This window comes from Ambystoma mexicanum, chromosome 13 (genome assembly GCF_040938575.1).
Source record: "Ambystoma mexicanum isolate Mex_15411 chromosome 13, UKY_AmexF1_1, whole genome shotgun sequence".
Taxonomy (NCBI): Eukaryota; Metazoa; Chordata; class Amphibia; order Caudata; family Ambystomatidae; genus Ambystoma; species Ambystoma mexicanum.
Genome location: NC_090938.1, coordinates 411,662,055 through 411,689,024, shown reverse-complemented (window position 1 = coordinate 411,689,024; position 26,970 = coordinate 411,662,055). Strand labels below are relative to the sequence as shown.

The 26,970-nt window shown below is 47.8% G+C and overlaps 1 protein-coding gene across 1 annotated transcript in view; it reads left to right on the top strand.

Annotated features, from left to right (window-relative positions):
* The first annotated feature begins 13,301 nt into the window (after window positions 1-13,301).
* The window catches only part of HOMEZ (homeobox and leucine zipper encoding), a 177,954-nt gene continuing 164,285 nt past the window's right edge, over window positions 13,302-26,970 (top strand). The window contains exons 1-2 of the mRNA XM_069634017.1: window positions 13,302-13,407; window positions 14,184-14,266. The gene's annotated coding sequence lies outside the window, so the exon portion shown is untranslated. The remainder of the gene's footprint in view (window positions 13,408-14,183; window positions 14,267-26,970) is intronic.

Sequence of the window (26,970 nt, the reverse complement as noted above, 5' to 3'; positions counted from 1 at the left end):
TGCGCATTCATTGATCCAAACGTGCATTTCTAGCTGACAGGCAAAGGGAATGGAGCTGCGCGAGGAACGCCCACAACAATCCCCCATTCAAACTAAAAACCAAGCCATACCCTAACCTAAGTGCAAAACTCCACGTCCACTCCTGACCCACCATCCAGCACCACTGCGAAAACGGGCGGGCCCCCTCATAAGCAGGCGGCACGGCACCCCTTCGAAAATGCGAGAGCTTCCTCGTAAATCAAGGCTGCACCCCCAACGAAAATGCGCTTGTTCCCTCGTGAGCTAAAGCGGCAACCCTGCGAAAACACGAGAGCTTCCTCATAAGTGGAGGATGTACCCCCATCAAAAACCAGTGGGCTCCCTTGTAAGCTAAGGCAGCACCCCTGCGAAAATGCTAGTCCACCCCCCTACACCCTAGGCACCCAATCACCTGGCATATACCCCTAGTGCACATCAACCCCTCAAGTCCACACACCACCCACCAGTCCCCCAGATCTCCTCACCTCTGACAATACCCCAGGCAGTCCCCTCAAGTCCAGACACCACCCAGCAGCTCCACTCAGCTCGGACACTACCTCAGACAGCCCCTTCAAGTCCAGACACCAACCACGGGCCCCCCACACCTATCCCAGGCTGCCCGTCAAGTCCGGAAACCACCCACCAGCCCCCTCACCTCCAACACTACCCGAGGCAGCCCCCTAACAGCACACTCTGCTCCCCACACCCCGGGCCGCCCCCTCAAGTCCAGACACCACCCACCAGCCCCCTCACCTTAGACACTACCGTAGGCAGCCCCCTCAGGTCCAGACACCATCCACCACCCCCCTCACCTTAGACACTACCCTAGGCAGCCCCCTCAAGTCCAGACACCACCCACCAGACCCACGCACCTCTGACAATACCCCAGGCAGCCCCCTCAAGTCCAGACACCACCCTCCAACCCTCTCACCTCCGACACTAGCCCAGGCAGCCCCCTGCCAGTACAATCCCCTCCCTACACCGCCCTCTGCTCTGACACTACCCCAGGCAGCCCCCTCAAGTCCAAAACACAACCCACCCGCCCCTCTCACCCCTGACATTATCCCAGGCAGCCCCCTCAAGTCCAGACACCACTCACCAGCCCCCGTCACCTCGCCACTACCCCAGGCAGCCCCTGACAGTACACTCCCCTCCCCACACCACCCTCAGCTCCGCCACTACCCCAGGCAGCCCCCTCAAGTCCAGACACCACCCACCAGCCCTCCTCACTTCCGGCAATACCCAAGGCAGACCCCCCTCAAGTCCAGACACCACCTACCAGCTCCGCTCACCCCCAACATTACCCAAGGCAGCCCCCTGACAGTAAATTCCCCTCCCCACAATGCCCTCCGATCCGACACTACCCAAGGCAGCCCTGTAAAGTCAAGACACCACCCTCCAGCCCCCCTCACCTCCGACACTACCCCAGGCAGCCCCTGACAGTACATTTCACTCCCCACACTGCCCTCAGATCCAGCACCACCCACCAGCCCCCCTCACTTCCGGCACTAACGAAGGCAGCCCCCTCAAGTCCAGTCACCACCTACCAGCAACTACCCCAGGCAGCCCCCTCAAGTCCAGACACCACCCACCAGCCCCCTACATCTCTGACACTATCCCAGGCAGCTCCCTGACAGTACACTCCCCTCCGTGTACCCCCTCCCTGTACCACCCTCAGCTCTGACACTACCCCGGGCAGCCCCCTTGGCAGTCACTCACACATGTAGTTCAATGAATGGCTGCAACTCACCTGAACCTCTGTGGTCTGCCTTCACCATGAAGCACACCCCCAACATGTCCACTGCCAACACGATCAACAGGAAGCACTGAAGATCAATCCTGGACCAGAGCATCCACTGTCACTCCCTGGCAGACTGGAATCAGCAGCACCCCAGCCAGACAGCTCTACATTGCACGAATAACACTGTGGCCACCCCATACACATGTGACAAGTGAATGCAATGCAAAGTGTAATGTGCATATTGGCCATGGTTCATTGCAAAGGCATCAAAGCACACCAACTTAATGTGTGCCGAGGACAGAAGTAAACCTATTCATAAATCGGCATGATCCACAAATAATGAACAGGCGCATCACAGCCTGAGCACAAGTGACCTTGGTGGAAGTGGTGGCAAAGTCCCTGTCAGGGACCACAACATGACAGGCACATGCATGGGTGATGGCAGGACAGTCAGAGAGTGCATGACTCACTGAGACAGGAAATGTGTGCTGCCACACAGGTAGAGCAAACAGGGGTCACAAATACATTCCAGTTGCAGAGGTGGACCAAGACATGAGAGTTGGCAGTGTGTGACTACACATGCCGGTGGGCGTGTGCGCATTACATGGGTTTGACACAGCCATGACACACAAATGTGCAAATAACGTGACCAGGGCACCCCTCCACAGTGAGCCCACATCACACCGCAACAACCACAATGCGAAATACACAATACAGTGAATACAGTGTGGGCACGTGCACAATCCCAAGCGTGTGCAAAGGGGACAGATGAGCAACAGTGGAACCTGAAATGAAAACAACAAAACTGTTTGAACACACAGAAACAGGTAGCATCAGATCCACAATCTAAGTAAACCAATTAAAACTAAACACATCTGCACATCACTGCAACCATACCTGGATGTACATCATCTCACACACACCACAACGCTCCACCCCAACCCACACTGATGCCAAACACACAGTGATGCTGCACATGTAAAGGCAAATTAAAACATACAGTGCAGCCCCAGTTGTCTGATGGACCCACCCCCACATGTCAGGCACATGTGCATCCCTCCATCCGCAACCATTACAGCAACAACAACAAACACACAGGCTTGCCACAAGCCACATGACTTGCAATGGAGAGATGCACTGGCTGAAATGTGAACTATCTAAGTTGCAGATACATAAATGAACTGCATGAAGCGTGGAATGGAATGATATGATCGATGTATTAAACAAAACTCTGTACAACAAAAACTGGGAAAGAAGGTATAAGCAGTCCGGGGAAAACGATAACATTTTAAAACAACCCTACACCTAAATAACTATATACAGAAAAAACAGGGAAGAAAAGTCTTCAAAATCAAGGGCAATAAATAAATAAATAAATGAAACCTGCACCTAAATAACTATATACAAAGGCAGCGGGCTAGTCCTCCTCGCCAATCTCACCTAAGCTGTCTACCAGGGCCACATGCCACGTCCTCTTCCATCAGGTTGGCCTCTGTTGATTCGTGGAGGGCTTGCAGGGTGGACTGCATCTGTACTTCTTTGTCCAGCGCTGCCTTACAAGTGGTCTCCAGGATGGCAGCGTGCCTCGTCACCCGCTGCAGTGCAACCTCAGCCCTGGCCACCATCACTCTTGCTTCCTGTGCCTGCTGCCTCTCTGCCACCAGCTGCCTTTCATAGTTCCTGAACACAGAAGACATTGTTTGTAGTGTTCCCACACGGTCCTCCTGCCTCAAACTTTCCACCTGCCTCCTTGGGGTGGTCTGCCCTGCAACATACCACCTCCTACTTATTGCCACCTGCTGCCGCTGTACCCAGTACACGCTCTCTTGGAATGATGATGATAGTCGAGGGCGTACGGCACCTGCACTGCTCCACAGTGCCTGCTGTCCCTCCATTGCCTGTGACCCTGTCAGCGCCTGGGTAGGCATGGTGACAACCTCAGCTACTATACCTATGACTCCCACCTCGGGCAGAGATGTAAGCTCCGCCAGACGAGGCGATGCAGGTGGAACTAGTGCACAGGGGGCCCTGCTGGTATGTGGGCTGCAAGGCACCTCTGAGGACAACTGCTACACAGAGGAGGAAGCCGAGGATGTGGCAGCAGCAGTGAACAGCCCACGGAATCCAGCAGGGAACCGGCCTGCTGCTAGCAAGGCCACAGCGCTGTACAGCTCATTGCGATGATGGTCAAGCAGACTATGAGTAGCCTGCCCATCATCACGTATGACTGCAGTCTGCCTTGTAAGCCTGGCCAACAGGGGCAGCACCTGATTCCGGATGGACATAACAGCCGGCAACTGGATGCTAGTCTGGGAGGAGGCATCCCGGCAGGCGCACAGTCCTGCATCCAATGGCCCAGGGACAAGATTTTGCACAGACACCTCCATGGTCACCTGCACAGTCTCATGTCCCTGGGACAGGATTGCAGCACGCACTCCCACCTCAACACCCTCACTTGATCCCATAGGCTGGGCTGCAGCGGCCACCTCCTCCTCCTCCCCCTGTGTCAACCGGAATGACTCCAGGGTGTCTTCCGCCATGGATGGCCCCTGTGTGGCATCATCCAGTCCCACCGCTGCTGAGGAGTCTCCCTTCCACCTCCTTGGACTCAGCCCTAGCAGCCACTCCCAATGATACAGGCACTCCCTCAGCCACATCGCTCGCCAAAGATGAGCTGTCAAGGGGGAAGAGGCTGGGGCTTGCGCCTATGTCTGGTGGAGTGATCCCTGCATCCACGCTCCACAGCACTGCTTCTGCCCTCTTCATCAACTGCAGCTGTCTGGCTAAACGTAATTTATGACATTTTCCAATCATGGATGCAAGTGAATAAGCTGGCCCTTAATAGTTCTACGATAGAAAGTATGATTTTGGGCACTGCAACGCAGTAGAAGAAGCTTAATGCTAAATATTCATCTTTTAAAATAGCCGATTGTAATATCAAGACCCAGAATAAGGTCAAGACACTGGGTGTGATCTTGGATCAGGAATTGACCATGAAAAAGCAGGTTAATTATCTTGTCTCCAGCACGTGCTATCATCTTAAGCTTTTAGCGCAGCGCGGCCGTTTCTGTCTTCAGTAAATTGTGCTGCAGTGGCCCATGCTATTATCGGAGCCAAGATTGATTATTGTTCTAGTCTACTGCTTGGAATTTCCAAGCAGGAATTGACCCGGTTGCAGGTGATCCAAAATAATGCTGTGTGCATTGTGGCAGGGTTGCAAAAAGAGAGATCATGTTACAAAGGCTAGAAGAGCATTACATTGGCACCCTATCCATAGCCATATCAATTTTTGTGTGATGTGTATTACGCATATCTGTATCTCAGGGCAGGCCCTTAAGTATTTGGCCAGCCACATCGTGCCTCTTTTGACACGCATATCACTGAGGTCAAATAATAATGGTTTACTAGAGACTCCGAGAGCACGTTTGTCTTATGTGGAGCATAGATCGTTTCCACATGCTGCTCTACGGCTGTGGAACCTACTGCCGCTAGAACGGAGGTTATGTACCAACTTACATCTTTTCAAGAGCAGATTGAAAACCCATTTGTTTGAGTAAATGCCTCTCAATAATCTGACTCTGCATGGCCCTATGACTAATCTTTCAGTTTTCTGCTTTCCACTGAGACTCTTTGTTGTGTGTCGTTGTGTCCTGTTGGCGCTACTATCCCTTTGGGCTCGTCCTAAGCGTGTTACAAATAATATAAATGAATAAATAAAGCAACTGTGGAAAAGGAGACACAGAACAGCAACATCAGTGTACTGCAACTAAGCTGGTGTGGCATCACCAACATTTACAGAAACATGACATGTCCATGGAACAACCAGCAACATCCACACCCACACACATGGACGTGCAATCCACATCCAAACAGACACAACAACCCAGGCACAATCTAAAACACATTCATGACACATCCACACGTAAACACAGCACAATGTAGCCAGTGCACAGACACATACCAAGATGAATCACATGACCCAACTGAAACCTGATGCATATCCATGGGAGACATGCCACATGGGCACGGGGAGGGGGGGTGCAGAGAGCCACCTCGTATGACGTACACACACGTAAAGCATGTGCACACATGTGGCAGCCCACTGCCGTGGACACATGATGGGCAAGACACACAGTGCAATCATGGCTACCAATGGCCAACCATACTTGCACCACTCACAGCATGGTCATGCCAACACATGCCTGGGCATCTCTCCACACCATCACATCAAACAACATGCCACTCCCTCAACCCATCCTGAGTGTACGCAACGCTTACGTGCATCAATTGCACAGGCACATATGGCATGCCTTAGCCTCAAGCACATCCACATGGCATGCACACACATCACTCAGAGTGCACAAGCTGCGCCATGACCGATCACATCACAGTCCCAAAAACTGCAATGCCCAAACGTGACTTGGCCAAACATCCAAATGCACTTGTGACCTCCAGGCCTGAGTCAGGCATAGTCACACATTGCTATTGTCGCCACAACCACACATGAGCAGCATGCATGCACATGACATGGTCAACACTCCTTCAACTGTCACACTTGTCATCCAGGCCCGTCTCAGACACAAGAAACATTGCATGTGCACAGCTTGGAAAAATGTACTACAACACAATGCAAATTACAGTGCATTCCCAATCTGCACACGTCTGATTTCCCACATGGGGAGCATTGTCTGGGGCCTGCATGCAGATGTTTGTTGCTGAACCATACATGCTGCAAAAGTAAGGGGTCACTGCAAACATGCAAGCACATGCACAACACACACCCACCAGCCGACTCCAGACGTTGTTGCAACTCGCAGACCTCAGCATGCATTTCTGGGTAGAACCTCACCAGGACCTGCATGTTGTTGGTGGACAACTTACACCTGCACCCACGGTGCACCTCCGGGGTCATACCAGCCTTCAGGAAGCGATGTGCCTTGATATGGGTCCTGGGTTTGAGGTCCTCCCAGCACTTATGGATGGCCTTGTAGCAGCAGACTGCAACCCCCTCCACGTTGATGGCAGCCATTATATGTCCTCCCAGATCTGGAGCCATCCTTTCTTGCCGCGTCGCATTGCTGAGTCAAAGAGGGCATCATAATTCGCCAGGACTTCATCTACCGGGATGTCAACTTCTTTTGCACTGAAGTTGACAGCCCTCTGCCTCGCTGCAATGGGGTTGCCACTCTGGTCCGAGGAAGATGGTGCAGACATGGCAACCCCTGAGACAGGTGTGGGTGGTTAGGCTGGTCCTGGAGAATGGCTGCGGAGCAGTGGTTGTGGTATGTCAAGGTGGGAGTCCAACACAGCAGCTGAGGTGGTCACAGAGGCACCCCAACGCAGTGCAGGTGGGCAGTAAGCACGCACACTGGACATGCAGCAGCAGATGGCAATGTGGGAGGCAGCACATTGCAGGAGGAGGCAGGTAAAGTGGCAGGAGAGCAGGTCTTCCGAGTGTAGCTCAAAAGGCAGCCAGAAAACAGAGTAAAGGCCTTTAGCAGGTACGTTTCGTGACAAGCGCTTCACGAGTCGTGCCTATGCGCCTCACAGCATTGATGTGGATAAAGAAGGATGAGTAAACGCATCACTGGATGTGCGCACTAAGGAACAAAGACAGAGTATTGTCATTTCCACATATTTTGGGGGAGCCACACAATCCATTCCCTTCAGGTAGCATATTATTCTTTTTTTGGGGGGGGTTGTACCTCTGCGCATATGTGCATTTTTTCTATCCGCATTTGAGGCACGCGGTCTGTCGTGTACACACTTTTTCTGTTTGTGGTTGCCGCTGCGTATCGCGTACCTCTTTTTACAATTTCGGAAGCTTTCCGGGTGTCACCTATGCACTTTTTGTTTTATTGGATGCCACTGTGTATCGCGTACCGCATATTTTTCCCATTTGGGGTACATTTCAGCCTTGCTGGACCACACATCTACGTCGTACATCACGTAGACTGTTGCCTGACACACATTTCCCAGAACAATACCTTGGTGTGCCTCCAATTCATCGCTTACACCTGTGACATGAGTGGATAGGCCCCAAAAGAGAAAGGGGAAGACAGGGTCAGGATCAGGGTGGGGGTGATGGTGGTGAAACACCTGCCCCAGCCCCAGGAGGACATAGCAGGCCCCAGTCCAAAGGTGGCCCGGCACCTGGATGCCAACGTGGATCCAGCCAGACAGGGGTAGCTCCAACCCCCTCTGTCACTCATGACAGGAAGAGGCTCAACCCCAAGACACGGTACAGGACACTGATCCGCACAGGAAGAAGAACTTCTCTGATGAGGAGCTCGAGATTCTGATTGACTACATGACCGATCACCATTGTGACATGTGCCTGTATGCGGTGAGCACACGTACACTCACACAACTTTTGGTGCATTTGTTAGCATGTCACGGAACAGATAAACATGGTAGGGTTGGAGATGCGCACAGCGGAACAGGTCATCAAGCGCTGGAATTATCTCATCCTTCGCACCAAGCACAAGCTGAGTGTCAACCTGACCTCTGTACTGGCAACTGGAGGGGGACCACCAGAGGAGGAGCTGCTGACAACGCATGAAGAGCCCACAAGCCAATTTATCCTCATTGAGCAGGTGCAAGGCGTGGGAGGCCTGGAGAATTATGAGGACACATCAGATGAGTGTTTGCCATTGTGCCTCCTGTGTTTTGCCAGTCATGCATCACCCACATCAGTTGTGCATTGGCGCATCTTGCTGCATTTGTATGACAGCCCTGGGTAAAGCATTTCCTGTGACATACAGACTCATGTGAATTGGCCATCATACTGGGTGTAGCACGTGTGGCATCCATTTGTGGCACATGTCCGTGTAACAGGACACATCCCCATGTAATTATTGTTGTTGTCTCAATGCAGCAATGTCCTGTTGTTGCTGTTGTCTTAATGATGCGTTATCCTGTTGCTGTTGTCTTAAGGTGGCATTTTCCTGCTTTAAATGTTGCACCTCTGCGGTCAGGGATTGTACCGCTGATATCAATTGTTGTATCTGATCCATCATAAGCTAATGAGATCCCTATGTGTCTTAATCCTTTTTCTTTTTTGGGCATAGCTATCGGTTATGCTAGGACTACAATTAACCAAATTAACAAGCTATTAAAGCCCAAAACATCTCCTACCTTGAGTTTCGGGGCTGGATCTGTAATGCTGCTAATAGGAATCCCCCAGCGATACCCTGGGTGATCCGGCACTAAACTGGCTAGATCACAGAGAGCATCGCAGGGAAACCCTCATGGGGTGAAAAAACCCTGGGTTGAGCTGCTAGGGAGCGTGGTTTTGATTGTCCCTCAGTGCCGGTGCGGAGTCATGCTGTTGTATTCTTGGCTCTGTCGTGTCAAAGAAGGGAAGGAGCTGATTCCACTGCTAAGCACGACTAGACAGGAAAAGTAGAGTTCATTAGCTAGGAGATGGATATAGAAAAGGAAACTGAAAGTAACCCGCTGTTCCCAGAAGGTTTTACCACAAACCAGAAGAGAAAGAGACTTGATCCAGTCTGTAGTTGTAGAAAGCAGATCCACAGAGCACTCTCTCTGGGATTACTGAGGTAAAGAAAGCAATGAGCACAGAATGAGAGAAGAAAGAAATACTAATGTAGGTTGCACTGTAAAGCTGGATAAGGGCAGATAGCTAACCTGAATGGAAGGGCAAGATCTGCCTTAATGAAAGTGAAGTATTCTGGGAGATGTAGTCCCAGTTATGCCCGTCTGCACCGGAATCTACGATAACAACGATCCTTGGTGACAAGTTTGCAAGCAAAGGCAATTGTACAGCTATTAGGCTATTAGGAACATAATGCCTAGACATAGAATCAAGACCAACCCACGAGGAACGAGATGAAAAGCAGCCCGGGCAAGGAACAATACTGCTGATAATGTGGTCAAGCAGTGACCGTAAAGGTTTGGAGTCCGTGTCTCTCAAGGGTTAGACCATCTGGAAAGTCAGAAAGAGAGCGAGTGAATAGGAGCGAGTAGGCAAGGGCTCTAGCTATTAGAATAGAAGAGATTAACCTACAGCATACTCACGGAGCGTATTGCGACCTCTAGGAGAGTAGCTACGTGATGAGTATCCTGTCTGCCGGAGGTAAATACAGGACGCAGACACCATAGTAGGCGTGTCCTCATCCGGAAGTCTTGTAATCGCTAAGGCGGAAGAAACTAGCCTGTCACTGCGTGCAGGCCGGGAAGCCATGTTGGGAGGAGAAAGTACTTGCAAACAGCCCATAACGTATTGCAATGCAGCTGATTTCATCACAAGGGTACTCCCCCAGCACTCGTGAAACATGTGACACCTACAAGTAGTGTTGATTGCTACATTCTTGTTGTGTTTCACTCTACACTGCTAGACTGGTGCATGCACACAAAGTATCAATTAAACACCATGCCATGCAGAGTTGCATGTTCCATTTGTCACCTTCTTTTATGGGTTTCCTTGTCACAATGCATATCTGAGCTGTCTGTCAATGCACATTGTTGTGTTCCCAGAGTGTAGTGCATGAGTATCCACATACCACATACACATTGACTCAATTCCAGTACCACAGTGAGCCTACTCATTGTGATGAATGCTCCCTCTTACCCTCCCACACTCTGTGCCCACTCCATGTGACCACTGGTCTCACCCTCTTGTGGATTGGCATACCTTGTTCACATCGTCCAATCCACGTTCCATCTCACTGCACTTCAGGGACCTTGACCAGAAGTCACACTTTAGGGTGTAACTACTCATGGGCTTCTTCCCTTTCCATGCCTTGAATGTCAATGTGCCTAGTGCTGGCATGATGGGGCAGGGGAGGGCCACTTTTTAGGAAATGCCATGCAGCAGTTGCTTATTGGACCAAGTGTGTGGATGCGCAATGTCTGATGGGTGCATGTCATGCCATTTCTTGTCAGAGTACTCATTGGTGCATATGTACATTGTTGTCTTTTTTTACATGTATCAATAGGTCTTTCTCTGTCCATGTGCAGGTGAGGATGCACCAGATGCATAGGAGGAAGAGTCAGTTGTGTGGCATACCACCAGTGGGGGACATGGTGTGGTAGGCTGTGAGGTCCCACTGGTGCTGAAGACCATCATGAGTCATGCTACAGACTCTTCAGACTCTTTTGACTCTGATGTCTCTGATGCTGAACCGGATGTGCATGCCGCAAAGAGGGCAAAGTTGAATGCCCAAATGGGTGGATCAGTCGGGGCTTGTAAGTCTGTGGTGGGGCGGCTGGCTTCACAAGGCCAGTCAGTGGTGGCACGCCTGTGTGCAGTGGTTGCGGCTGCAAGGCCACCCACCCTGAATTGGAATTGGGTCCTGGGCCTGATGTCCAAGGGAGGGATGCAGACCACAGCAAAGGACATGGTCCCTTGTATCAGGCTGCCGTGGGCTCGGGAGACAGAGTGGGAGCAGCAGATGTTGCGTGCCGCCCTCCGACATCGGTATGTGTTGGATAAGATATCTGAGGGCATGGATAAGATGGCCAAATCCATAACCCCACCAGCAGCCCGGGTAGAGCAACAGCTGTAGGTCATGCGGTCCTGATGCCGCTCCCACATATTGTGCATGGGAGCGAACATCAAGGGCCGATGGGCTGATTTGGGGTGTCTGCAGACTTCCCTGCATGCAGACCCTCAGGCACACAGAGAGGACTTGAGTATTGAGATTGAGGCCCAGAGGACTACAGTCTATGCAGAACTAATAGCCACAAGGAGACTGATCCACGATGAGCTGGGTGCCTCCCCCCCATGCATGATGGACAGTTTTTCTTATATTTTAAATTTTTTATGGCCATGCCCAATGTTTTTCTTTTTGTGTCCCTTGCTTTGCCATGAACACTTTTTTCTTTGATTTCAAGACCCCTGCCCCAGATGTTGGCATGTGTTTTTGTACATCCCTTTCCAAAGTGGAATCTTTATCTGTATTCTTTGTGTTTTTTACCATTTCCCTTGAGTTGTGCAGTTGCCCGCTCAAGGCCATGACTTATGCAGTGGTGGACATGCAGCCATGCACAGCGGCGTCAACTGACATGATTGCATCGTGGTGGATGGGATGGCATGTGCAGGTAACAATGTGTTGAGTGAATATTGCCACGTGTGCAGCATGTATGCTACTGTACAATGGCTGTTATAATGCCTTGTCCCATGTTGTTACAGTGCTCCGGAATGTGGCAGTGACTGCACTCCTGGGTGAGACACCCTGCACCCTTTGACGTTCCAACTCTCCATGCCCTCTGCCAGGCACTGGACCTCCTGTCACGCATTTGGAGGCGCAGTTCCCGGAGGAGGGGATGCAGGAATCACATCATGCTGGCTCAGTCAGCAGGTAAGCACATGCAATGTCTTGCAATGTTCTGCATGTGTAATTGTGCAGCACTATTGTCACATTCCTCATTGTCAGTGTTTTGGTCAATGTGGATGTGCGTACTGTTTGTCCACATGCATTGTTGGTGCTTCTGCACTCTGAGGGTTTCTGTTCTGCAACACTTGGCACCCTGACCGTGGTGATGTCGCCTTATTGCCACCCTTCTACTACCCCAGTCCCTATGTTGCATACCGTGCCCAGCAGGTGTTCTCCCTGTGCACACTACTCTTTGACCGTTGCCAATTCTAAATCCACTTCATTCTCTGCTTACATGTCCCGCCCAGCCAGGCCACTGGTAAACATGTCCCATTCACATTGATAGGCATGTATGCACAACCTACACTGCAACCTTCATGACATGGGCTCTGGTGACTCTGTTGTGGACATTTGTGCGCATTGACTTCACAGCACATTTCGGCCGCACTTTATGCATGTTTGTTTTGGCAGATATGCACATGTTTACCCCTGACTGACTGCATTGTGTTACCCAGTATGGTGACCTTTTGTACATGCTTATGTACTGTTGGTTATCATCACACATGTTTTCTGGTGTATTACATGTTTTCTGGTTTTTATTTCTACTTCACGTTTACTGCCACAGTCTGTGGGTGTACATTGCATCGACACAATGTAGCTGCATGCATGTCTGGCATCCTCCACTTCCCACCGCTTGTCTTTATCTGATGTCCCTGTATCAGGTTCAGGTGAGCCCTGGGATCCATGCACACTTACTGGGGCAGTCTCACTCAGGCTGTGTGGTGTGTTGGGGGTGAATGTACAGCTGCATGTCCATTTGCTGTGTTGTCCAACCAGGGTATATGTTTGCTGATGTAGGGTAGGGGTATATGTTTTCAGTGCTTTCAGTGCCTTGGTTGCGCGGAAGTGGGGTACATGTGTCTTGTTGTGTAATGCATGCCATGGTGAGTTATTTGTGTGAGATAGGGCTACGGATTGACCCTGCACATGTGCCTATTATATGGCAGTCTGTCCTTCACTGCTCACCACTTTTGTCCTTCATGGCCTCTACATGTGGATATTTTCCTTCTATGTGCCTTCTGTGATCTCATCTCCACTCCTATGCAATTCTCAATCTGTATCCTGTCTCCCCATAGCACCCTGTGTTCCTTCTGCACAGGGTGGTCTATCCCTTTTTTCTGATTCCCTAAATGGTTGTCATGGATCTCCACTGTTTTTTTAAGTTGTTGAAATGCATGTATTTACAGTTTGAGGATGTGTTTCCCGGTGGGATGCAGTGTATGCAGGCCAGGTGGATACCCTGTGCAGGTAAGTGAAGGGCGCACATGTTGTAAATTGTGGTGTGGTGTTTAGCAGGGAGTCTGGCACTGTGTGCATTCACTTTTGTTTAACTTGTTTTGTGGGGCACGGGTCCATGTTCATGGGTGCATGTGTCACATGGTGTTCTTATGGTCATGTGTCTGTGCATGCTGTTTTCGCACTTGTATCATGGTGCCACAGGTTGAGGGATCATAGTTGTGGGTGGCCGATCTCTGTCTGACCTTTCTTGTTGAGTTGTCAGGAGGGTGGTAGGGCCAGCTGTTTGTAGGCAGTGACGCATGTTGATGGCTGTGGTGGTGTGTACTTCCTTACATATTTCACATGTGTATTGCCTGACACATGGCATCCCATACAATGATTCACTAATATTATTCTTGTACACTGCATACACTATTTAGCCTTTTTTGGTCAGGGTTCACCATTCTTGTTGTGCCGTCCAAAGAGTCCACACACATGATTGAAGCACATGTTTGGGATGCCATGTTGTGAACAGACACCAGGCACACTACATTGAGGAGAGTTTGTGGTTTGCCATGCATGTTCCATGAATGGAGCACCATGGGGATTACAGAGTCATGTTGGCAGCTGCTCGGTGCATGTCAATGCTACCTTCGATTCAATGCACATTTGCCCCAATGCAATCGAGTCACTGTGAAGTCTGCATTACCTTGCACTTTGCAGTTGATTGCACCCTTTTGTGTGCATTTGTTTTTTGTCTCTGTTTCTCATTGCTTTGTCATGTCGGCTTCTGTGTTTCATGCCAGTTACCTCGGTGCCCAGCCTTCCGGTCTGACATCTGCCTCTGTGAAGTGCTGCCATCTGCAAGATCCTGTCTTCAGTGCAATTGGTGAGCTTTTCGGTTTATACGTTCTTGGGCTTCGCATCATTTGCTCCCCTGCCAGTGTTCACTGCACTGGCCCAGTGCTACGCAGATGATGGCATGCTATGTCATGGCATAGGAAATACTGCCATGGTGACCCAGCCTTTTATTTGTCTCAGTGATATACTTTCTGCGGGTCTGATCATTGTCATGCTGACTTTTGCCAAATGCATGTGTTGAGTATGCGTCATCAGCTTGATAATGGGGTAGGTGTGACCTGGCCATTCACTGCATGGCACTCGGGGTTCAGGCAGTGTGTGGGTGGGTGTTTGTCAGTGCGTATGTTTTGTATGTTGGATTTGCATGCAGTGTGCAGATCTGGCTGCATGTGTGCCAGGACACATGTCGATGGTCGGCATGTGAGTTGGTTTGCATTTTTTGCATGTGACTCAGGGGGGCACATAGTGCTGTATGTTTGGGTGCATGGATGTTTTTGCTGCTCTCACATTGATTTGTCTTTCTCTGCAGATCTGTTCATCATGATGTTATGGGTGATGGGATTGAGGGGATACCTGCAGTTAAGATGTGCATTTCTCTTGCAGTACACTTTTGTTGCTCATTTGTTGTTCATATTCAAAATGACTACTTTGATATCACTGGGTATTGTGTGCATTGTTGCAGTCAGGAAATGGGTTGGTCAGTGTACATGTTTTTTGTTGTGTAACACACATTGTGGGTCCAGGGCTTTCCTTGCATGGGTTAATTTGCTTCAAGATAGTACTATGCCTTACAACTTGTGGCCTCATGTGTGTGGTTTGGTGTCTACATGCAGTACAGTTATTGTCCATGTGACAGTCATCAGGGAGTTTATCTATTGTGATGTGTTTTTGGTGTACTACATATACACTGTTATTGGCAGTTGCTGTGACTGTTGGTGAATGGTGAGGTGCCATGCTGCTTATGGTCATGACTCACTGTTGATTTTGCATGGAATGGCCATGTTACTTGCTGCATCTGTGACTGTGGCCATTTGGGTGTGTCAATCACTTTGTCTCACTTGACATTTGTGTCCTGTTCAGTGCGCTATTTGATGTGGGATGCATTGTCTCCATATTGGCTGTATGTTTGTTACATGTGGATCCTGACAAAACTGCTTTTGTGCTCACAGCAACAAGAATACATTTGTGCCTATCATGCATGTTCTCACACAGGTGTGCAACCCTCTTTCATTGGATTTATGGGGATTGATGAAAATGAAACTTTTGGAGTCCATGAATGCCTAGCTGCTCATAATTGATAGTTGGCATGTTGTGGCAACACATATTTTGGGTGATTTTTTGAGGACATTAGTGATGTTTTTGTGCCTCAGGAGTGGTTTCACTCTATGCTTACCGTGGTGCTGGTGGTGGTATACTCCCACTTATGTGTCTTTCATTTGTGCATGTTGTTTTATGTCTAATGGATGCACACAATTTTGCCTTCCATGGGGGCACATTCTGAGGGTGTTTTGTGGGCACGGTGGATTGGCCCATGGTCATCATTGAATGGCACCTGGTATGTGGCTTGATCGTGTGCACTCCACAGGGGACAGCATTTTACGTAAAGTAGGATTGCACCAGCTGTGTACGTGCAGCCTCTCCATCTGCCCTTTGGCCAGCCATGCGCAAGGGATCGTGCCTGTGGGGTCGGGCAGTGGCCCACCAGCATGTCCACTGGGATGCCACTCTGTGTGGCGACATTGTGCAGGACACATGCTGTCACAATGATCCTGAACACAACTGGTGGTGCATATAGCAACACACCACCAGAATGGTCAAGGGAGCGGAAACATGACTTAAGCACTCCAATGTGCCCTCCACTATGCCCCTGGTTAGTACATGGGCAGAATTGTCCCTTACCTCAGCTGGTGTGGTGGGATTCCATATGGGTGTCATCATGAAGGTGCTCACCAGGTTGCTACTGTCCCCTGTTAATGTGTACATGGTTGGCATTAATATTTGTTGGCAGTGTCTATTAGTAAGGGTGCAACGTCCATGCACAGGCATGCATGTGCGTGTCCGTTCATACTCACCAATGAGTCATGCGTTCCCATGCTTGCCGGCTATCAGATTCCGGTGTAGTGGTGACATCCGGAATATAAAAATGTTGTGTGTGCTTCCTGGATAGTTTGCATACACTTCAGTTATGATGCCATTGGCATCGCACACAACCTGAACATTGACTGAGTACCAATGTATGCGGTTGCGGTATATGTGGTCTGTCCATCTCGGGGGACGTAGCGCAACATGGGTGCAATCTATTGCACCAAGCACTCGTGGGCAGCATGCTACAGCATAGAAGTCCTGCATTACTACGTGCCTTCTTACTGGTATTCTTGGCATATAGATGTGGTGGCGCACTGAAGGTTGTGCAGTTATGCAAGCCAGCACCTGGTGAGGCAGTGTGACTGTGTGGCCTGGGTGATACCGCCTACTATGGCAGTGGTCCGCTAGAAGGATCCAGTTCCCATGAAAGGTAAGGCAGTGAGCACTGTTTGTAGGGGGCTAAGGGCCTGGGAGCACATGGTGGGTGATGTAAGCCCATCTTCTCACTCTGTGACCAGGTCTAGGATGATATGGGGGGGAGCGGGGGGAAACCTGTACCTGCCATAGACCTGGTCATCCATCATCCCGAAGAGAGTGGTACGTGGGTTGAAGATCCGGGCCCTGGCCATCCTCCTCCTCCTACTAGTGTCCATGCACGATCGATCCGACAAATGCTGGATTAATCGTGGCTGGTGGATATTGCGTGCTTTATAACTGCGCATTGACGTTTAAGCCTGCTATCAGGTGACGGGAATCTACCAGTATTTGCGTGAACTTTTTCACGAGCCGAAGTTCAGAGTTTGAATCCATGAATACGTATTTATTTAGGCTAGTATGGGCTTGCGATTGCTTGACCGTGGACCGTCCCTCGACCCGCTCACATTTTCATGTGTTATTCCTCATTCTGCTTGTTCTGCCGCCTATTATGGTTCTGCATAGGCCCGGTTCACACTCTGCTTGGAGTATTCCTCCACTCGCAGAGACTTCCCGGGCCAGCGTGAAATCTATGCAAGTATTGGAAAAGTGCCACGCATTCGATTCCATGAATCAACTAAGGCGGATTTGCACGCAGGTGCATGCGTAAGTACCGTATTTTCCACACAGATAATTCCATGAATCGGGCTCTTGGTCTCAACACGCAAAGAAGATGGTGGAAGGGCTGAGTGGGGCACCGCCCTGTGCCTGAGCTGCAATAATCACTACCGTGGGGCTGCGCTCACAGTGGGGTGCTGCTCTGACAGGGAAGGAGGTGCCAAAACTCCTGCCCGCCTCCCTGTCATCTTCACTCACCCTGCAGGCTGCTAAATTATTGGCGCTTCCTGTAAGGATGGGAGGCACCCAAACATCCCCACTGCATCCCAGGCTCCATTCTGGCATATGATGCGCTCCCCATGAGAGGGAGGGGAGCACTGCATCAATGGATTTTGGCAGCTCAACGTGGAGACTTTAAAGCATTGGTATATTGCAGTTTTGGGAAAGAATCTTAAAAGGGAATTAAGCGTCCCTAATTATTCTGGTTCTACATTTTTTATATTTAATTTTGAATGTATCTAGTTTTGATTTATATACATTTTGATAATTATGTTGATGATTTTAATCACAACTAATTTAATATAATGTTCATGTATGCACGTTTTTCTACTTATTTTTATTGGAAGACGCGGCCTGGGTTGAGAGAGCATCCCCCCCCCCCATGCTACAATGCTGCAATCAATGCCAAGCTGCACCTGACATACGTATCCCGGCCATAGAAACATAAGGAGAACTCCCCACCCCATGCTGCTGATGAGTGATGGGCTCCACCTGGTATAGGCATCAGGCAAGCCTAAAAGAACGTTTCCCCTCTGCAGACTCCTGCCTGCCAGAGAAGTATCATAAAGCAGAGGAAAGAAAGAACTACAGCAGGAAGGGTGGCAGCCCTGGCCAGGCTGTCTCCCAATTATGGTTCTTTATAGGTAGTTATAGTGCACTGTTTAGAGATGACTCTTTAAGGACCTTTATATTTGTAAGGCCTTTTATATTCTCGAAGTACGTTTTATATTTTAAAAGGACTCTTTTCAGTACCTTGTTTAGTAATGGAGCTGCTTAGGTAGGTTAATAAAGTAAATAGTGTCATTAAAACTACTGGTGTACTAGGAGAAGGGAACAGGAAAAGATCAACTAACGAAACCCTACACCAGCTTTCTATTGTCTGCCTTTCCTTCCTTTTGTGTGTGTTAAAAGTTATTAGAACCCAGTGTTTCTTCCATAGCGATGTTTGGGGAATACCATTGTGTGACTTTTGTTTCAATGTCTATCCTGTATACTTAACAGACCCCTCACATAGGTATGCATTTTTCATTCTGTTGTTCATAGATTCTAGAGTTCAACCTTTTTTTAGTATATTGTACCATATATTTTGTGTACATTCTTTATAATGTGCCCTGATGAAGGACCATGGGGTCCGAAATGCATTGGCCAAAAGTCATCTGCTACTGAATTATAGATGGTCAACAGGATGTCATCATAATTATCAATACAAATGATTGTATATCTTTACGTCCTTTACTTTCCATGAAATACTTGATTTAACAATGAAATCATATGCTGTTTAAGTGCAACCAATTCTTAGGCACATTCCTCTATCTCTTCTCTCCAAATTGAAATGATCTAATCCATTGGGTTCTGTTTTCAGTCTGGAAAAACACCCAAGTCATTCATCAGGTTCTCACCCTTTGAGTTGGTACACAGCAGGAATCCTCAAGATGTACTGGACATTATGAGGGAACAGTGGGAGGGGTCTGACAGCCGTCAGACAAGCGGCCATCCCATGGTGAAATGAATCTGGGAATATATGGAAAAGATGTGCCAATTGTTGAGAAGCCATTTGCAGGAGGCCCAGAGCAGCCAGGATAAGGTATACAACAAAGAAGCAAGACAACCTTTTTTTCCGGTGGGAGGCCAAGTCATGGTACTGCTACCTCCCACACAGAACAAACAGTTAGCAAGGTGGCATGGACCCTACGTCATCACACAAGTGGTTTCTCCCTTACCATAAAAAGTACATCAAGCAGATCAGGGAAAACCATCCCAGCTATATCATATAAACAAGATCAAGAGCTGGAAGGGGAAAAGCAAGCTGCAGCTGTTTCTACTGTATGCTCACAAAACAAAGGCTACGCCTTGCCTATTGGAGTATGTGGGATAACCATACTGGTGGGGTTGCCCACAACTGAACACCAAGAAGTAGCTCAATGAACTGAAACCTACATCAAAGTATTCTCCCAAAGTCGGATCGGTACAAGTAATAGTCAACAAGATACATAAACACCCGGCAGAATAATTTGTCTTAAACTTTACAGGCTACCGGAGGCCAGGAAACAAATCATCCTGGAGGAAACAAAGAAGATGCAAAGACCTAGGCGTCATTGAACAATCATACAGTGAATGGTCCTCCTCAGCAGTCCTCGTCCGGAAGCCAGATCACATCTAGTGATTCTGGATCCATTTCTGGTGCCTTAATGAGATATCCAGGTTTGATGCCTATGATGAGTTGGTGGAGAGGCTGGGCCAGGTGAAATGTTTCTCTACCATTGATTTGAAGAAGGGTCACTGTCAAGTACCTCTGCACAAGGATGCCAAACCAAAAACAGCCTTCTCCATGTCCGAGGGACTCGTTCATCATTCACCGATGACTAAAGGTCTGGCTCCCTGTCATGACTTTGCAGGAGCCTACCTCAATGACATTGTCATGCAGAGCTCTACCTGTGAAGAACACATGCAACATCTTACGCCACCTGTAACCAACTAGGGAAAGCCCACAGGCAAATGTCATCTTTGCCCAGCCGAGCATCAAATACCTCAGATTGTAAGTGGTAAGCATACAAATACTATCTCACAAAAACATAGAAGCCATCCAGAAGGTGCCTAGGTTGATAACAAAGAAAGACATGTCTCGGGAGGATAGCTCAGCGGCAACGTGCTTGCCTTGGAGGCAAGACGACACGGAACACCACAGGTTCGATCCCCGGGTCCGCGCTTAGAAACCTCTGGGTATTAAGCGCTTTATAAATAACCTATCATATCATATCATGCAAGCCTTCGTGGACGTAGTAAGTTACTATCAACATTGTATACCAAACTTCTCAGAGAAGGCCAGACTTCTAATTGACAGACTGCGGTATAGTTATTGCATTATCATTCCGTGGCACAGCATTAAGGATTTAAGGATGCATTATGCTAGACCCCCATATTAACAATGCCAGACTTTTCTAAAGAGATTTGTATATAGACTGACACTTCCACTATTGGCCTGTGAACACTGTTGTCCCAAATACAGGAGGGGGACCAGAAACCGATCATGTACATAAGTCGTAAGCTGCGTCCCAGGAAAAAGAACGATCCCATAATTTAAGTGCACTGTTTAGACATAAAATGGGCTGTATACAGTGTAGCATTATAACATCAGGTGCATTGTATGAAACGTGGAACCAACTAGGCTCCATGTTCCACTGTGGAAGGTATAGCAGTAGAAAGTAGCCGGTGGGGCTAAAGGAGTAACAAATATCTTCACCTACTGCAGTGATGTCTTCATCATACCACACTGGTGATGAGCGAAAGACAGTGAATCTGCTAAACCCCACCGAGTAGCCATGAAGTCACTTCCCTGTCCCCACCTTGCTGTGCATGAATGAGTCAGTGCGAGGTGACAGGTCCCTGAGAGTCCATGAAGTTGGAGAAACCTGATCAGCGTATCCTAACGTGAGCGGTATGGGGGCCGACTTACTGTGAGTGCCTCAGTTGCAAAAGTTGAGGAATAATCGTGAGGCATGTGGAAAGTGTAGGACTGAATGATGGCGTGAGGCAGCTTCATCCTAGAGCGAGAGGGCATGCTTCAGAGGAAAGTACTATACTACGTGCTATGCCGATAACAGACAGAGAAAAGGTGTTATAAAGTCTCTTTGTGTTCACTCAACTCAGCGCTCAGACACAGACCAGCTGTGGAGTCTCAGATTGGTCCAGGTAGACTTTATTATACAGTATGTACATAATCCTGTTACTCTCAAGTATATACAGTGACATTGATGACTGGACAGGGACATAAAAATGTAAGTACACTACACACAAAGGAGCAGACCCACCGGCCATCCTACCATACCCAGCTCAGGCCACAACGGACACTCCCAGAACATTCACTCACAGGTCCACACAACATTCTACTGAGCTGCTCATTCATACATCAACATTCTGATAGCAAGCACTCCAGGCCAGTGACAAGACAAGACTACACTATAACATTTCCCTTTCATACCAGATCCAACCACAACAAAATGGACTTACAGTGGTGCCATTGTGGTCAAGGCAACACCATAACAATCGTGTGTGAAGGCCACAAAGTGCTAAACTCGAGGCACTTCTTGTAACAGTGTAAAAACTAGAAAGGATTAGGAATGCACAACGGCATGATTCAGGGAGCCAAATCTACCATTCCAATTGCACCTGCTACAGGCAAGATAGTCACGAAAATAAACAGACATGTGCAAGATGGACAGTTCAATCAAACTGAACGATAAAGAGTAAGGAACAAGTAAAAAGCAAGTTAAACAAAAAAATAAACAAAATCCTTATTAACACAAATAAAATTACTGCAATAACCATGCAGGGTGTGCCACCCCCAAACTTATTTCTTGAACAACAGGGGGAACCTCAGGTGCCGTGGAAAATACGGTTCGACCACTATGTGCAGGCCATGCATGGGCCGAATTATACGAGTGAACGCAAGAAATCCTTATTGATACATTGCCTAGGCAATTACTGTCAGGAACTATTTAAGAGAAGTGAAGTCAGACGATGGTTCTGGATATGAAATATGCACAAAGATGCTTGACAGACACTGGGATAAGAAAGATAGCATAGTGCTTGATATTGATAGGTATAGTTTTAGGGAACGAGTGCAGGAACAAGGGGAGACAATTGAACAATGCATGACTGCACTCAGGGGCCTTGCTAGGACTGTGGTGTACGTTAGAGGAGCAACTCTGTGATCAAGTTATGTTGGAATGCAAGGATGGCAAGGTGCCAGAAGCATTATGGTCAAAGGGTAATCTGTCCATGGATGTAGTTCTCAGAGTTGCTAAAGAGGTTGAACAACACCAGTAAGTGTAGAAAGGAGTTAGTGTAGAGGGGTGATTTTGAGACAAAGAATTGCAAACTACCTTCCCTGTGAACAAAAATATTGGTTGTCCAGGCAAAGAAGAATAAGAAGAAAAAACATTTGTGTGACAAAAGTCACTCTGCAAGGATAAGAATGAAGGAGGAGAAAGAAAAAAAATGTACTAGATGTGACAGTCTGTTTCATTTAGCCAACTGTGACAAGTGTCCAGCCTTGAAGTTACTATGGAAGAAATGTAATTTTACCCATGTAGCATTTTACCCAGTGCACTTCAGGTTGCAGAAGCAAGAGGGAGTCCACTGATTATTTGGGTGAATTATGCGAGGAACTCGAGGAGTCCACATGCATGGTTAATGAGATGATGGATGCGATCATGTCAATTCAGGACAATGATGAATACACTGAGAAACCAATGGCACAAATAAGACTGCCAGGAATTACAGTAGATATGGTTGGTAACTCTAGTGGCAAGTATACATTCATGCCGCAGAAGGTATTGGAAGGGCAGTGTGTTGCTGATTAAGATAGACATACATCCTGTGTCATATGCAGGAAAAGTGATTGAACTTCTAGGATGGCTTTGGGCCAAAATGGAGTTCGAGGAGCGTTTGGCACAAGGGAAGGTTTATGTATAGACACAAGGAATCTCACCGCTCCTCAGTTGGTCTCATCAGAAGAGGCTCCACATCAAATTGTATCCCAGTGATGAATAAGCTGTGTTTTCGGTAGAAAGCAAATTGATTCATGATGAAGTATTTGATGCATTCTCAAGAATATGAGAAGAAACTATTGATGCACTGAGTGTTCAGAGATGAATTAGGATGTCTCAAAAACTTTGCTCATAAAATAAGGTTCAATGAAAATGCCATCACACTAGCTCATAAAGTAAAGAGTGTCCCCATCGCTGTAAGGAGTGAGGTTCAGAAAAAAACTACTACAAATGGAGAAGCAAGGGGTTATTGAAAGAGTGGATTTGGCAGAGTGGGTTTCGACTTCTGGTGGGGGTAAGAAAACCAAATGGAAAGCTCAGGTTGCGCATTGACTTGAGGGCGGTCAATAAGTGTACAGTGCCAGACAGGCATCCTCTTCCTAATATCACAGAGATGTTGGGAACCATTGAAGGAACTGAGCGGTTTTCCATTTTAGATTTGAAGTCTCTTTTCCTTCAGATTTAGTTCATCGAAAAAAGAAACCTGACAGCTTTTATCACACCTGAAGGCCTGTTCCATTGCGTGTGCATGCCATTAGAGTTAGTGTCTGCTGCCGCTGTGTTCCAGCACATTATCTATCAGTTGTTCTAGACGAGAAAGGAATCGTTTGTTTCCAGGATGATCTGTTACTATATGGGAAAAGCTTAGAGGAACACAATTGGACACTTATAAATGGCTTGAAATATTATTGAAGCGGCTGGTATGACGTTAAGCAAGGAAATATGCAAGTTACATAAGGAATCTGTACAATATCTGGGTAATGATGTTTCTAAGTATGGTGTTATGCCAAAAGCTGATTTGGTCAACAATATCAGCGAGTTTCTGAGTCCCCAGAGCAAGGTTCCGTTTTTGTAATTTGTGGGTGTGCATGAATACTAAGCCAAGTTCATTCCTGCATTTGCTAGTAAGACTTGGGGAAACTGGCAAAGAAAGGGGTACATTTTGAGTGGGATCAAAAGAGCACTAAATCTAACTCCCTCTTTGAGTAATTTTAATCCATCCAGCGTGATTGTGGCACCGACAGATGCCAGCAACAAGGTTTTGGGGCTGCCTTGTCATAAAGTGACGGAATATAAGAGTTTACAGTGGCTCTTGCCTGTAGAGTTTTAAGGCAATCAGAGGTAAACTATTCAACTATAGAGAAGGAGTTGTTAGCCATCAAATGGGCTGTTGGGAAATGCAGGCTGTTCCTCTGGGACTCTAAATGTGTACTGAGGTTGGATCACAAACCATTGAAGGATATTGGGATTTCTACAGGGTTGGACAAAGTGTCATTCTGCATAAGGAAATGGATTAAACATTTTCAGGCACATACATGGGATGTGGAATATGTTCAGAGTTTAAGATCCTCTGTATCATGTTCAAATGTATGAACCAGTCAGCTCCGAATTATCTGTTGGATAAAATCCTGTCCTACATCCCAGCTCGCCATCTAAGTTCTAGTGACAAAAACTTATTGAAAGTACCACGGTCTAGATTTGTAAGCAAAAGGGACAGAAGATTCAGTGTCTACGGACCAAGACTCTGGAACAACCTTCCGAGAACTATCTGAGAAATTAAAACCCTTGCGGCATTCCGTAAAGCCGTAAAGACCTATCTTTTCTGCTGAAAGAATATCATCTGTTATAACTACTGAATGTTGTATGGTTGTTTATGCCTTGACTTTAGCTCTGAGAAAGCCTTGTTGCTTTCGTGTTTTTGACATCAGCGCCCAGATACGATTAATTTCGTCAGGTGCGCGATATAAATAAATCAAATCAATCAAATCAAATCAATAAAGTGGTGGATTGTTTGTTGAGACTTACAAATGTGGCAGATCATGTGGATGAGGATAAGCATCATGTTCTCACAGTAGATCAAGAGGCAGTATCTAAGGAGGAGTGGGATGATGCCATGAATTCAGATGAGGTGTTGAAGTGGGAGCATGAATGAAGAAACATGTCGAGGTTTTCAATCAGAAGCAATACAGGTGGTGTATAATGAATAGCATTTTGAGATGGGGTTTCTGTTGAGAGGTGATCAAATGGTTCCACCTACTGGAGTAAGAGAAAAATGTTTGTTGGTTGCTCCTGAAGGGCATCAAGGGATGTCAAAAACTAAACAATGGGTTAGACAGGATTATTGGTGGCCGTTGTGTACTTGCAAATGGAGAGAATGGTCAGAGGGTGTAATACAAGTGAGAATTCCGGTAAGAGTTGTATTATGTGACGGTTCACAGGATCTTGTCACTTTTGCCCAGAGGGGAGCCCTTCTCTGTGAGTCTAAGGAGGTGAGCTGCTATGTAACAATCCCCATAGGGGTGGCGGTCCGCTGGACCTCACAGGGAGACTCCCCTTTTGGGGACAGGGACAACGTTCCATTCAGAAATTCCCTATGACCTCTATGGAGAGGTAGCTTTAACATCCAAGAATCAAAACCTTCCTTACAAACATGTCGCAGTTTTCTACTGTAATGTTATCAGTAATCAACCTTCATCAACAACTCATACAGCATAGTAGAAGAAGAATTGGAGAACCATGAAGAATCACCAGTGGTTGGCAGCCAACCACACTGAGATGAAGAAGATAAGTCACAGCATGACGAATGTACCATGGAAAGAGACAAAGAAAGGTGGGCCTACACCGAGGAGGGCCCAACACTTCCTTATAAAAACCAAGGAAAGACCAATGGAAATAGATCTTGATCTCATTCCCAGAGCCCAGGAGATTTGAATCCGAGGTGAGGAAGCAGTCGGTAAATGCAAATCTGCCTGTTGTGGAGCGGGCGGCGCAGACTGAGAAGAGAGAGAGCAGCACGGGAAGCAAAAGGCTGAACTGAACATCTGAGGAAGGCCTGGAGACGGTGGCGTGACCCAGACAGGGTGGGCTGAGGGGTTCATTAACAACCCTGAGACTGAACGAGGAACGGCTCTGTGGAGCCGCGTAAAGGAGGAGGAAGAAAAGAAAGTCCCTGCAGGTTATGTCAGATGGGCAAACCTGACACTGCGGGAAGAACCAGTGACACCTATCCTGAATAACAGAGGTACTGGGAACAGCGGGAGACCTGGGTGGTAGAAGTGGCACAAACTGAATGAAGATTATCAAGGGACCAATCCTATTCGTCCCAGTACCCGAGAAAGGGGTGAAGATAATACATATTACCAGGGGACCAATCATACTTTACCTGTACCTGAGGAGGGGGGAGAAGTTAATGAAAATTATCAAGGGACCAATCATACTCTTCCCAGTAACCAAAAAGGGGATGAAGTTGATAATGATTATCTAGGGACCAATCATATTCTTCCTAGTACCCGAGAAAGGGGGTGAGGTTAGTAAAGATCACCGGGGGACCAATCATACTCGTTCCAGTACCAGTGAATGGTGCAATTTTAACAGAGATTATCAAAGGAGAAGAAGAGAGAGAGGGAGAGAAAGAGAGAGAGAGAGAGAGAGAGGGAGAGAGAGTGAGAGAGAGAGAGAGAGAGAGAGGGAGAGGGAGAGGGAGAGGGAGAGGGAGAGGGAGAATAAATTGGTGTTGACAGATACTGGACACATTGTATGTAAAACTAATTCCACAGTACAGGGGGAGGATCCCATTTATTTCAAAAGTTGGCAAGGAGCAAAGAGACATTTTCCAAGACCAGGACTAGTGGCTACAAAAGCTTGGACTTGAACAAGGAACTCTATCAGTAATAGGAAAGGGGAAGCCACGAAGGGACAAGAGTCCCTTTGCAGAATTAAAGGAACTGCCCACAGAATCACCAAAAACCATCCCAAGCCTGTCCAGGAGAAGGGAGTCCTTTTCCTG